Raw genomic sequence first — 13,518 nt, forward strand, 5'->3', positions numbered from 1 at the left:
CTAGATAGTCCGAAAAATGGGCCTCACACGTGTGTACATAGGGAAGAGAGGGGGCTACCCATTTTTTATCCCGAGCGAGGGCTACGCCGATTGGGCGGGGTCCCACCGGGTCGCTGGACAAGTGGGCAGGGTCCCGTGAAGGCCCTGGACGTCCGGGAGGGGTCCCCCTCGTGGCTGGGGGCTGGACAGGGTTGACGGGCGGGGGCATGTGGTCAGGCGGGTCAGGCGGCAGGGTCCCACCGGACCTCTACACTGCGTGGAGGCCATATGCCTTTCGGCATTCCCGGGCATGGGTAAAGCCCCCTGGGATGTGCCATATATGATTTTGGGGTAGGAGAGACCGATCTACATAATGAGCCTATTTTCTTCGCGAGATTCCTCTCGGTTAGTGGTCAAAACTAAAATTTTCTACATTTTCTCTATTTCTGGTAAATCTTCGTTCACCCCCAAGTCTTTATCCCCGAATGGGTTGGAACTATCAAGTTTAGCCTAGTATTAGCTCATTTGGTCTAGGATGACGGTTTTGACCGTCCAATCATTTAGTTTCAGGTTGTTTCTATTAACGAGTTGAGGTACTATAAGACTATCGGACCCATTTCTTAGCGTCATTACTCTCCCTCGCTTATTAATCCTAACTCCTTCGAAGTCTTACCTTTCATCCAAGATTGCCGGTTCAGGGCCTGAGATGGTTCTTAGCATTCTAAGTCTCTGTTGCGTTTCCTATCATTTCAGTATCGCTATTGTGTTTCCTCTCAAGTCAACGGACGCGTTAGTGAGTTCATGGTCCATGACCCAATTAATTTCAAACCATTGCTTTGATACCAACTTGTAACACCCTAAAAATTGGGGGTCGTGCATACACTCGACTCCCAAGTTCCCGCGCATCACTCATGACCACCTTCACTGTTTTGCATTTAATTAGGTTTAATGAACAATATGGAATTACTTGAAACATGAATCACAATCACCACTAGTCTACTGAATTAGAAATGACTAAAGGTATATAAGTCTAAAAAAATATAACAATGGGTGGCACAAGGCATTGCCCAACAAAATTACAAAAAAAATGATATGTCCAAAAAGAATGATGCGCTGAATCTCCTACTCGGCTATCCAAGTCTTCCCGCGAACTCTATGGCGAACAGCCCATCAACTGAAAATAAGACAGCTCATCCTCCTCATCCAGGCTCGCGCCCAGGCTCCTCGTACTCCGCATCACCTATAACTATTGGAGGGTCTCGGTTAATGGTTTAAATCACCGTCCCCAGTGGGAGTGAGTGATCAACTCAAAGGTGCTATTAGTCTTAAGTTACAACAAGTATCAATTTTATGATGAATTTGATGAAAGGCAAACATTCATAAACACATAACTAATCTTTTTAATGCATGTGCATGATAAATGATACTCCCTTAAGCGACTCCGTCTAATAATCGTGTATGACCAACACTTCCTCATTGCGACCTCAATTGCTAAGTCACCAACCTAACTAGTGCAATGCAATCGTAATCGTGTTAGCCGAGTTTTTAATTAATTCCATTCAAACAGAAGATTGGAGAAACTAGCACACCCCATGATATCAATGCCCTTAATCAAGTTGCGAGGCCAAGGCCCTCAACGTGCGAGGCCAAGACCTGCGATCCTTAATCTCGTCGGGTTTTTCATCCCCGACTTCAAGCACATGGGGAGTATTGAGAACTGAGATATTCGCATTCACTACGGGAGGCTCGTCACCCCAGTGTAGGCCGGCAGCTCGACCACGGTGTCTCATTCCACCATGCCCGACTCTCGAGTCGGTGGATCGGTTTCAAATGGTTATCAATGGGCTCCAATGGTTGAAGGGTGTTCTAGTTTTCATACATATGTGGCAGACAAGGTTAACAAACATAGTTGGTCAATAAGTGGACTAGACCGTGCGAGTCCAGGCGAGTACGAGACGGACAACATCGGGTACAAACGACCCATGTAGTCCAATTACTATCGCCCATTTGCACTCGCCCAAATCCGCTAGCCTAGCCTCAAGGACAATCCTACCAATGGGACCACCTTCTCTCACCTCAATTTTTTGACCAACCTAGGGATTTGAGGGTATCCATTAGCACTTCAATAAATTCGAATTTATCATCTAAATAAATATTCCATGCACTCACACATCGAACATATAAAATTAGATTTCTCTATGAATGCAACTATTAACAATTTTTGAAAAAAATCGAATGGTATTGTATGGGCTAGTGAGGAGGTCAAGAATTACGTATAACTCATGGCACAAATTTCACAAGGGTTAATGTATCATACATGCTATATGAAAACATTGCACAATAAGCAATTAATAATGAACATGCAATTACCAAATTCATCATATATACTATAAGGAAATATTGTGTAAGAATCAAATAAGAAATGAACATACAATCACCAAATTCATCATACATGCTATAAGGAAACATTGTGCAAGAATCAAATAAGAAATGAACATGCAATCACCAAATTCATGCCCAATCATGTTGAGGAACAACAACATTTCAAAATCATTCCATGTTAATGTCCTTGGGCAATGGGTTAATTATAACACCTTATTCACTTCTCAAAACTCAATCCCAAAGTCTCAAATCTCCTTTCAACCCATTTCCTTCAAAATCTCACCTTTCACCACCTTGTTCTTCAAAATTTTCCAAGTACTTTCATATTAGATACAAATCCTAAAGTTTAAATGATGAAGAACAATAATTAAACTAAAATTTATAATAAATAATAAATATATAAATAAAATAGGCTTTTGACCATTAACCTTAGGGAATATCACAAAATAAATAGCATATTTGGATAGAGCAGCTTCTCTTACCCCAAAATCATATATTGCATGTTGCATAACTCATTCCAGATTGAAAGATATACCTGTTTCAAATATCGCGCGGCAAAACTACTACCAGATAGGACAGCGGACTGTGATGCCTTCGCACTGACCGCGGCGCGCCGTCGGTGCACCGAATTTCGGTGGACCTTTGCTGCGATTTTCTGCACTTTTCGACCGACTTCAAAAGTCATATCTCTTTCGATATAACTCCAAGTTAGGTGATTCAATAGCTAGATTGAAGCTTGATAAGTCTAGTTTTATATAAAAATAAGTAAAAAATAAAATAAAAATTTTAAGATAGTTGAATATAGGTTGATGTGACAATTGTCCAAAAATTATTAGTCCGGACAACTGCTACTTTTAAAATTTTTAGAATTTTTCTACAACACAAAATTTAGTGAAATTTGGTAGAAAGGGGTATAGAACTACCCTAAGACCTACGAACTAAAAGTGTCAAAAAAGGGCATATAACTACCCTAGGACCATATTTTGTCGTAATTAGGGCAGAATTTAGTTAAGTACTAAACTAAACAATCAATGGATTTGGCTTGAACAACTTTTTATACAAACTATAAGACCTAAAACCATTAAAATCACTAATTCAATATTTCTTAAAAACTTGGGAGCAATCTCAAAACCCAATTGCTCTTGGGAGTACATTGAAACTCCGTATCAGACCTGGACCGCGCGTCGAAAGTCCGATTACCGTGAAACTATAAGTTTATGACCACGTTATTGGGCTTGACAACCATCACAGGAATCGAGTCCAAATAGTATCCAAAAAAGCACAACTTGAGCCTTGAGCGAAGTGTGTGGGAAACGCGAATATCTTTAGAAAATGAACTCAAACTTAAGTGTTTTAGGTCATTCGCTTACGAGAAAAATTAAAGACTTCAGACCGTCAGATTTTGACTCAAATATACCCATGGATCAAGAAAATTTCCCTACACATATCGGTATACTTGAGGCCCCGATCGAGGGATGACAACCATTGATCCGATACAAATCCTTCACTACCGATCCGCTTTTCGCATCGCACAATAAACACACCTAGTATAGATCCATGGTCGTGAACTTACCCTATATCGTAAGTGAGTAATGGACCTCCATATGAGCCCCGTTTGTCCAAACAGGCACCCCTTGGATACAAACCAGGTATACCATGGCCTTGGGGTCATTTGCATCAGTTGTCCTATATAAAGTCCTTAAACCACCCCATTCCCATTCCATATGAAATTCTCTAACCCTAGGAGAGAGAAGAGAGAAAAGAAGAGAAAAGTGTGAAGAGAGAAGAGAAAGAGTGGGACATCGTTGCCGGGATTCTCTCCCACAACTCCATGCCTCGATTCACCTCCCCACCTCGCTATACGATCGTCTTCAGTTGCTACGATTTGGGTAAGAAATCCTAACCCTAATCTTGGTTTAGAAATCTAAATAGAATAATCGATAAGCTAGCTAACCTATTTCATCGTATAGGTACCGTCGTTCTATTTTCAGGAACGTTGTGTTGAAACCGAGTTTAAATCGGGTATTCTGACGAAAGGTGCAGATTATAAATGTTTAGGTTATGGTTTTCAAGGCTTTCAATGTCAGCAGTGAGTTATGTCTAACTTGATTGCTGCCATATGATGTTAGTTATGATGTTTTCAATAAATTATATATGTGTGTGAACTATGTTGAATATAGATGCATTCCATGTCTTTGTTGAAATGCTTGAATGAACGTGAAATCCTGATTTGTGCTTGATATGATTTCTAATGTAAGATCTATGTATGTTACATGCTTTATGACCGATGTTGTGTTATGAATTGCTATGTCACATGTTGTAACTAATTTAGTCTATGTATTTACTGAGGTGTAGTCTAAGTGTTTGATAAAATGTCTAATGAGTAATTGCTTATTGAAACGTATTTAATGAGGGTGTTGAGATAGGATTCTCAATTACCTTATCTATAGTTACAGTTTCTTTCATGGAATCATATCGCCACTACGTGATTTATGGATGAAATGCATATGTATGACAACATGTTCAATGTGTTTGATAAAATGCTCAAATGAGAATTATGTTTGAATTGTTTGTTAAATGCTGTTATGATTAACATATGTGACTACTTATTGTATTTGAGTATGATCGGGACTATGTCGTAGTTCAGGCAATCGGTAACAATCCATGTACAAGTGGTTGAATTAGTCTCACCACCTTGGGCAAACTTGATGAATTTGAGTCGCACGACGAACTTGTCGCAGTGGTTAGGCCACATGGGGTGCTTATGCACTCTATGTCGATTACATTAGTGTGTGCCCATACCAATCGAACTTTCCTAATAAACCGATTGGCCTATTATATGTTCACCATGTATGGACGTCATTACTTGAATCTAAGGTACCATTTACCAATGTAAAGACCCGTTTCAACAATGGTACCACAATTCGCCAAGACTCATGAGCCGGGCATGGTGGTATGGGACACCGTAGTCGAGCCGGCCTACATTGGGGTGACGAGCCTCCCGTAATGACCAAAGTGAGCAACCCAAACTCATGAGCTGAATACGGTAGTATGGGACACCGTATTTAAGCGTCGGCCTACACCGACGTAGCTTAGGCCGCATCCCAACGTGGGTTAGGCCGAGTCGTCTAATCCAGAGCCCCTTTGAAAATAGTGCTCGGTTGGTAGGGCGTTGGTAGAGTGACCTCGAGTATAAACTCATGAACTTGCCTATCCACCGCTTTTCATTAGGAGTGATGACCCCATAACTTGCCTATCGTATGCGATTAATTAGGATTGACGACCCTAGATGGATCATTTGTTTGGGCAAATGATATAAAGGAGGTACCTTAACTTTCCAAATCGTATGAATAAGCCTAATAAATTACTTGGTTAACACGACCATGCACTACATTGCTTGTGCTTTGGCGAGGAAGCACACGTTTAGGGAGTTTGCCATGTGCGATCGTGAGATGAAGTCACCGAGGGAGTGCAAAGCGAGGGCATGCATCATTACAAGATACCATCCCTACTATTAACAAGAGTACTTACGAAATGATTGCTATATTACTTTATCATTACCGCTTGATCGAATTGATAACATATTAACCTTTGCTTTATAGTTCCACCGAATTACCTACTCATTCCCACCTTGGACGTTGTTTTAAAACACCACCCGGACTCGGGTTTAGATGTAGGTGACGATGAAGTCTATGTGACGGGGTTAGACTTTGTAGACCTGGAGGAAGAATTCTCCTACATTTAGCCCTCAAGCAGGTCTAAGTAGACCTCGTGGCCGATTCGACGGGATTACAGGACTTATGGCTTAGTTGAATGCTTTACATTTTGATATTTTGTCTATTCTGAAATGATACATGTATATATATTCAGCCCTGTTACATGCTCATACTCTGAAGTTTGTGACCTACTTTCATATTTAGATACTTGTGCCTCAGACTTCTATTGCTTAATTACATTATCTTTGGAGTATGATATGCTGTTTTAATATAATCTCACTCATGTGTAATGCATTGATATGGATGACATCTAATGTAAGACCGGTATTCTAGTCCATACTGTTCTATCGACTGCCGCGATCCTTCCCGTCAAATTTCAGCAACCTGCGACGTATAATCGATGTTTGCACGCGACCATAAGTCGAATTCGGTAGATTTAAGTCAGCTTAAAAATGTTGAAATGAACGTAGGATTCCAAGTTTCACCGACGGGCGAAACTAACGACTGAAATGTACCCCGTATGCGTCTGAGATCACATGAAATGATCTCAATTCCTTTTTAGACCGTTAATCGATGGGTTTAAGCTATTATTCAGCTGATCCCAAAGTTGGAACACACCAAAGGGCGTGAATATATACGAGATGGAACCCGAAACCACCTCAAACGGACAAGAGGGCCCAACCCATAAGAACGGTAGGACCTAGGGGGTCCCCCGCACCATTCTGGCACCCTGGAAGGGGGAGGCCACCGCCCCCAGGCGGCGACACCACCACCAGTCTAGGGGACCGTTGTGGCACCTCGCCAACAGTGGCGCGCCGCGCCCCCCTCCAGCGAGCCCGCAGTTCTTGCGGCCTGCCGCCCTCTCTCACATGTGTGGGGCCTGCATTTCATGTGGGGCCACCTTATTTACACTCCTTTGCCTCACTTTCCTCCATTTCACTCCATCCAAGCTCTCCAAATGTAAACTCCGTATCCTAGACCCAAGCTTCATCTTCTTCAATACGTTGCACCCACCTCCACTATTCTCTCAAACCCCTCTCATACAACTCTCCATCTCCCTTATTTCCCCTCATTTGAGCACACAAACCCATCTTTGTGTCTCGTAATCTCCAAAACCCACAACCATCTCACCCTTCAAGTCTCTTCACTTCCATGGCTCTTTTTGAGCTAGTCTCTACTATTTTCTCCCTCTTCACACTCCTTTCCCTTATGAGGAAGAAGAAGGCGTCTGCAGATGAAGCCGGGCCTAATCACCCAACTCGTTCGGGGAAGAAGACGGGAGCCGAAGCAAGCACGAGCACCGAGCGAGAGAGAACATCAAAACGAGATCTGGACCCATGGATCCCCAACAAAAGATCGCTACCGGTGAGCGTCGAACTAGGTAGGTTCCGTAACCGTAAAGTTGTATTTAAGGCTCACGTTGATGAAAGGCTATTTGGATTGTACCTAGTGATGGACATGCTCCTAGAAAATGGTCGGGGACCCATATTTAAGGTAAACACTCATGCAAGTGAAGGCACCGTATGAGCCTTCTATGCTCATATATGGAACCCACTATTGGAGCCTCTTCAGTTTACTGTCCCCTTGGGGAGAGAGGAGGCCATAGTCAATGTAGATGTGGTGGCTTATATCATGAGAATGGAACATAGACTTGTACATGCTAGCGAGACAAACCTCACTAGTGAACGAGAAAGAAATCGCAGCACCCGTTTCCTTTGCGGCCAGCTTGAGTGGTGGAGGCGAGGAAATAGCCTTGCATTGACCAAGATGACGAACAATTTCCGCCTGCTCCACTACATATTCACATATAACGTGTATCCCAAGTGGAGTAATCACACGGAATGTACATGACTCATGGTGGATTTGTTATATAGAGCTGGTCAGGGAGACAAGCTATGCCTGCCTACATTCGTCCTATCTCAGATTGTGGGTACTGCACGATCTACACAGGGAGATGCCTCACTCTCTTTTGGTCGACTTATTTGTAAGATCGCCTGAAATTTTGGCTTCCGACTCCATATGGATAACCATGCCCTGATCCATATCATCAGTGACACGACGCTCAACAATATGGGCATAGGCCCCAGGAAACGACAAGTAAGACTTGATGAGTTCGAGGATGAAATTGAAGAAGAGAGTGAAGAGGAAGAAGGCAGTGAAGAGGAAAGCACTGAGTAAGGAAATGATGAGGAAAGTAGTGAGGAAGAAGAGGAGGCCCAGGATTCAGATGGGGGACCTCCTAATGCTACTCGTGAGGACCGCCGTGATCGGGCCGCCTTAGAAGCCCGTATGACCAAGATAGAAGAAAACCAGGGCCTACCTAAAATAGAAATTTGAGAGGATGTCTTGCATTCTAAAGACCTTCTCTGTGTATGCAAGATAAGGATGTGCCTCCGCCTTCACGAGTCGGACGACTAGTCATACGTTGCAGTTGTCTTTGGGTTTTCCTTACTTCTTGTTTCCTTTTGTAATAGCCTTGGTAGGCTTAGTTGGTTGTTGGTGTGTTTAGTGTTTAAAGCTTTTATTAGATTAGCTCACATGCATCTTCTGTCATGATCCACGTAAGACTACATCTCAAGTATTGTGGCAATTTTGGTTAAATGAAATACAAGAAGCTTCTTTTGATTTGGAATGTGTAGAATGCTTGAAAAATTGAGTGTTGTTATTCAAAATCTTACACATGTTGCACCTTATGTTGTATATAAGGAATGCCTCCGAAAACCACTCAGAATATGACATGTCTTGCACTTGGCGTATCGATTGACGGGGCACCTCCCCTGAACGATAGCCAGTCGGACCCCAGTTTGGGCCTGAATTTTGAGACTATGCTAGATTCTTAGCCGGCCACTGGCCCTGCAAATGGCTAACACCTTTTGCACCACCGGTTTTAGAACAAAACTGTGCATCTTCATCGACGCCACATGTACCACAGTCGGCACCTCCTCCTGATAAGTTGGAGCAGATGATATTTTTGATGCAGTAACAGTAACAGTTTTTGGCCACTATTGTGGGGCCATTGCTCAGAACGTGAATATGGTCCCGCCTGCACCACCTATGTAGCCTGCTAGAAACATGAATACTAGCGGTCTATTTGAACGCTTCTAGAGTTTCCGACCTCCCACCTTTGCGGGTACTCACTGCACTCGAGGAGGCCGAGTATCGTTGGATCATATATTAAAGATGTTGAAACCATTACACTGTATTGAGAAGAGGTAGAGTTGGTTACGTATATGCTCGAGAAGGAGGCTAGTCTTTGGTGGGACAACATCCTACGAACCATCCCCGTAGGATACGTGTGGATGTGGGACGCGTTTGAAACCTATTTTCATGAAAAGTATTTCTCCCTCACTTACCGTAATGAAAAGGAGGGTGAGTTTCTCCGCTTCCGATAGGGAGGAATATCCGTGTTAGAGTACGAGAACAAATTTACAAAGCTAGCCAGATACACTCCTTTGATACTGGCAGATGAACCGATGAAAATGTGACATTTTTCAGATGGGCTGCGGCCCGATATCCGCACTAAGATGTGTTGCACTAGCATTCCCAATTACGTCGAGCTAGTCAACACGTCTTTACAAGCTGAACAAGATGGAGGCAAAGTTTCTCGGACATGTATACCAATGGGCCTGAGGCCTCAGCCCGAATTATAACACCGGCCAGTCCTAGGTAAGAGGCCACCTGTAGACTCACCTCCCAGGCTCATGACTCCGCCGACCCAGCAGAGACGAACAGGCTGTTGGTATACATATTGCAACAAAGGGGGACACCCTGACCCCTTCTATTTTACTAAGATAAAAGACAACGGTTTCACGCTACCTTAGAAGATCGACCATCAGCCGCCACGTATTATAGCGACTCCACCTCAACGACCTATGGTAGCGCAACCAAATCGCCCTCAATAAATATGTGTACATGCACTAGCGGCTGGAGTATCTGGGAAAGCAGCTGTAATGCCCTCAACCACAACACCCATCATTTTTATCTTCTTTCTATGACCATAGGTACCAATGCCATAGTACACATCATCGATGAAAGGAAGACTAATGTATTGAGAGATCGTTTTTCATTTCATGTCAAGGATAGGTCCTAAATCACACCTTGTTTCGACTTACGGATCAGGACATAGATTCTTAAGCCTTGAGAGTAGAAATAATTTTAAGGGGGGGTAGAACATTATGAGCCCAATCTAGTTAGGTCAGTTTATACATCCATTTGATCGAAGTGGCACAGTGGAAGAGTGGTGGGCCCCTGCCCTACTGGCCCAGGATTGAAGGAAATTGATCCAGGCTATGCGTAAGGATATGTCACTAAATAAGATCTGGATCTTTCTTAGAATGTCAATAATGAAATCATCGAAGGAAAGCAATTAGGGTCCAAGTATTAAACCAGTTCATATTAAAGAATAGGCCTAATAATGGGTATGAGCTGAATTACAATAACCAAGGTCAGTGTATCTACGAATGTGCTCGTTGAATACAAACCCAATAGAAGCCTTAGCCAATTTCGGGGATGAAATTATTTCTTTAAGGGGGGTAGATTGTAACGTCTCAAAAAAATTCGTATAAAGACCTGAGTACCACCTTAGACAGAAATCACTAAGGACTAAATCCTTTAGAAATTAGACGCAAAGTCTCAAATCTCCTTTCAACTCATTTCCTTCAAAATCTCACCATTCACCACTTTATTCTTCAAATGTTTCTAAGTACTTTCATATTATACATTAATCCTAAAGTTTAAATGATGAAGAATAATACTTAAACTAAAATTTACTATAAATAGTAAATATATAAATAAAATATGTTTTTGACCATTAACCTTATGGAATCTCACAAAATAAATAGTTTATTTGGATAGAGTAGCTTCTCCTACCCCAAAATCATATATGGCACGTCGCGTAACTCATTTCGGAGTGGAAGATACACCTGTTTCAAGAAAATGAGTGGCAGAACCACCACCAGGTAAGCGCGATGCCATCGCGCCTACCGCGAGGCCTCGAGGTCGGGTCCAGCGGATCGCGATGCCATCTCGCCGACCGCAAGGCATCACCAGTGCACCACCCTCGCTAAAGTTTCATATAAAAAAGTGAAAAATATAATAAAAATTTTAATATAATTGAATCAAGTTGATGTGACAACTGTCCAAAAATTATCAATTTAAACAGCTGCTACTTCTAGAATTTTTAGAATTTTTCTACAATATGAAATCTAGTGAAATTTGGTGGAGATAAAGTAGACTTGATGATGGAACACTAGAAAAATAATTAAATTAATATGCTAACTAAAAGTACTAAAAAGGGACATAGAACTACCCTGGGACCTTATTCTGTCAGAATTAGGGCGGAATTTAGTTAAGCACTAAACTAAAAAATTGCTGGATTTAACTTGAATTACTTTCTATATAAACTACAAGACTCAAAACCATTAAAATTACTAACTCAACATTACTTAAAAAGTTGGGAGCAATCTCAAAACCCAGTTGCTCACAGGAGCACATTAGAACTCCGTATTGGACCTGCATCGCGTGTCAAAAGTTCAATGACCGCGAAACTATAAGGTTATGACCACCTTACTGGGCTTAACAACCATCGTGGGAATCGAGTCCAAATAGTATCTAGAAACGCACAACTTGAGCCCGAAGCGAAGTGTGTGGGAAACGCGAATATCTTTAGAAAATGAATTCAGATTTAAGTGATTTGAGCCATTCGCTTACGGGCTAAATTTAAGGTTTCAGACTGTCAGATTCTGACCCAACTACACCCTTTGATAAGGAAAATTTTCCTACACGAGTCAGTGTACTCGTGGCCTTGATCGAGCGACGATAGCCGTTGAATTAAAACAAGTCCTTCACGACCGATTAGTTATTCGATCGCACCATAAACACAGCCCTGGCGTAGATCCATGGTCATGGAACTTACCCTACACCGTAGGTGAGTAATGGACCTCCAAATGAGCCCCATTTGTCCGAAACAGTCGCCCTTTAGATACAAACCAGGTATACCATGGCCTTGGGGCCATTTGCATCGATTCTAGGCCTATATAAAGCCCTTAAACCACCCCATTCCCATTCCATACGAAATTCTCTAACCCTAGGAGAGAGAAGAGAGAAAAGAAGAGAAAAGTGTGAGGAGAGAAGAGAAAGAGTGGGAGATCGTTGCTGGGATTCTCTCCCACAAGTCCACGCCTCGATTCACCTCCCCACTTCGCTACACGATTGTCTTTGGTTACGATTTGGGTAAGAAATCCTAACCCTAATCTTGGTTTAGAAATCTAAATAGAATAATCGATAAGCTAGCTAACCTATTTCATCGTATAGGTACCGTCGTTCTATTTTCAGGAACGTTGTGTTGAAACCGAGTTTAAATCGGGTATTCGACGAAAGGTGCAGACTATAAACATTTAGGTTATAGTTTTCAAGGCTTTCAATGTCAGCAATGATTTATGTCTAACTTGATTGCTGCCATATGATGTTAGTTACGATGTTTTCAATAAATTATATATGTGTGTGAACTATGTTGAATATAGATGCATTCCATGTCTTTGTTGAAATGCTTGAATGAACGTGAAATCCTAATTTGTGCTTGATATAATTTCTAATGTAAGATCTATGTATGTTACATGCTTTATGACTAATGTTGTGTTATGAATTGCTATGTCACATGTTGTAACTAATTTAGTCTATGTATTTACTGAAGTGTAGTCTAAGTATTTAATAGAATGTCTGAATGAGAATCTATCTATGGATTGTATTTATTAAGTGTATTACGATAAGATTCTTAATTTCCTTAATCATATGAATAGCTCTTTCATGGAATCATATCGCCACTACGCGATTTATGGATGAAATGCATATGTATGATAACATGTTAAATGTGTTTGATAAAATGCTCAAACGAGAATTATGTTTGAATTGTTTGTTAAATGCTGTTATGATTAACATATGTGACTGCTTATTGTATTTGAGTATAATTGGGACTATGCTGTAGTTCAGGCAATCGGTAACAATCCATGTACAGGTGGCTGAATTAATCATGCCACATTGGGTAATTCGATGAATCCGGGTCGCACGACGATTGTCAATAGTGGTTAGGCCACACGGGGTGCTTATGCACTCCATGTCGATTACATTAGTGTGTGCCCGTACCAATCGAACTTCCCTAACAAACCGATTGGCCTATTGTATGTTCACCATATATGGACGTCATTGCTTGAATTTAAGGTACCACTTACCAATGTAAAGAACCATTTCAACCATGGCACCTCGATCTGTCAAGACTCGTGAGCCGGGCATGGTGGTATGGGACACCGTGGTCGAGCTATCGGTCTGCGTTGGGGTGACAAGCCTCCCCGTAGTGACCAGTGAGCAACCCAAACTCGTGAGCTGAATAAGTTGGTATGGGACACTGTATTCGAGCTGTCGGTCTACACTGGCATAGCTTGGCTGC

The sequence above is a fragment of the Magnolia sinica genome, chromosome 8 (genome assembly GCF_029962835.1).
Source record: "Magnolia sinica isolate HGM2019 chromosome 8, MsV1, whole genome shotgun sequence".
In the NCBI taxonomy this organism is placed as follows: domain Eukaryota; kingdom Viridiplantae; phylum Streptophyta; class Magnoliopsida; order Magnoliales; family Magnoliaceae; genus Magnolia; species Magnolia sinica.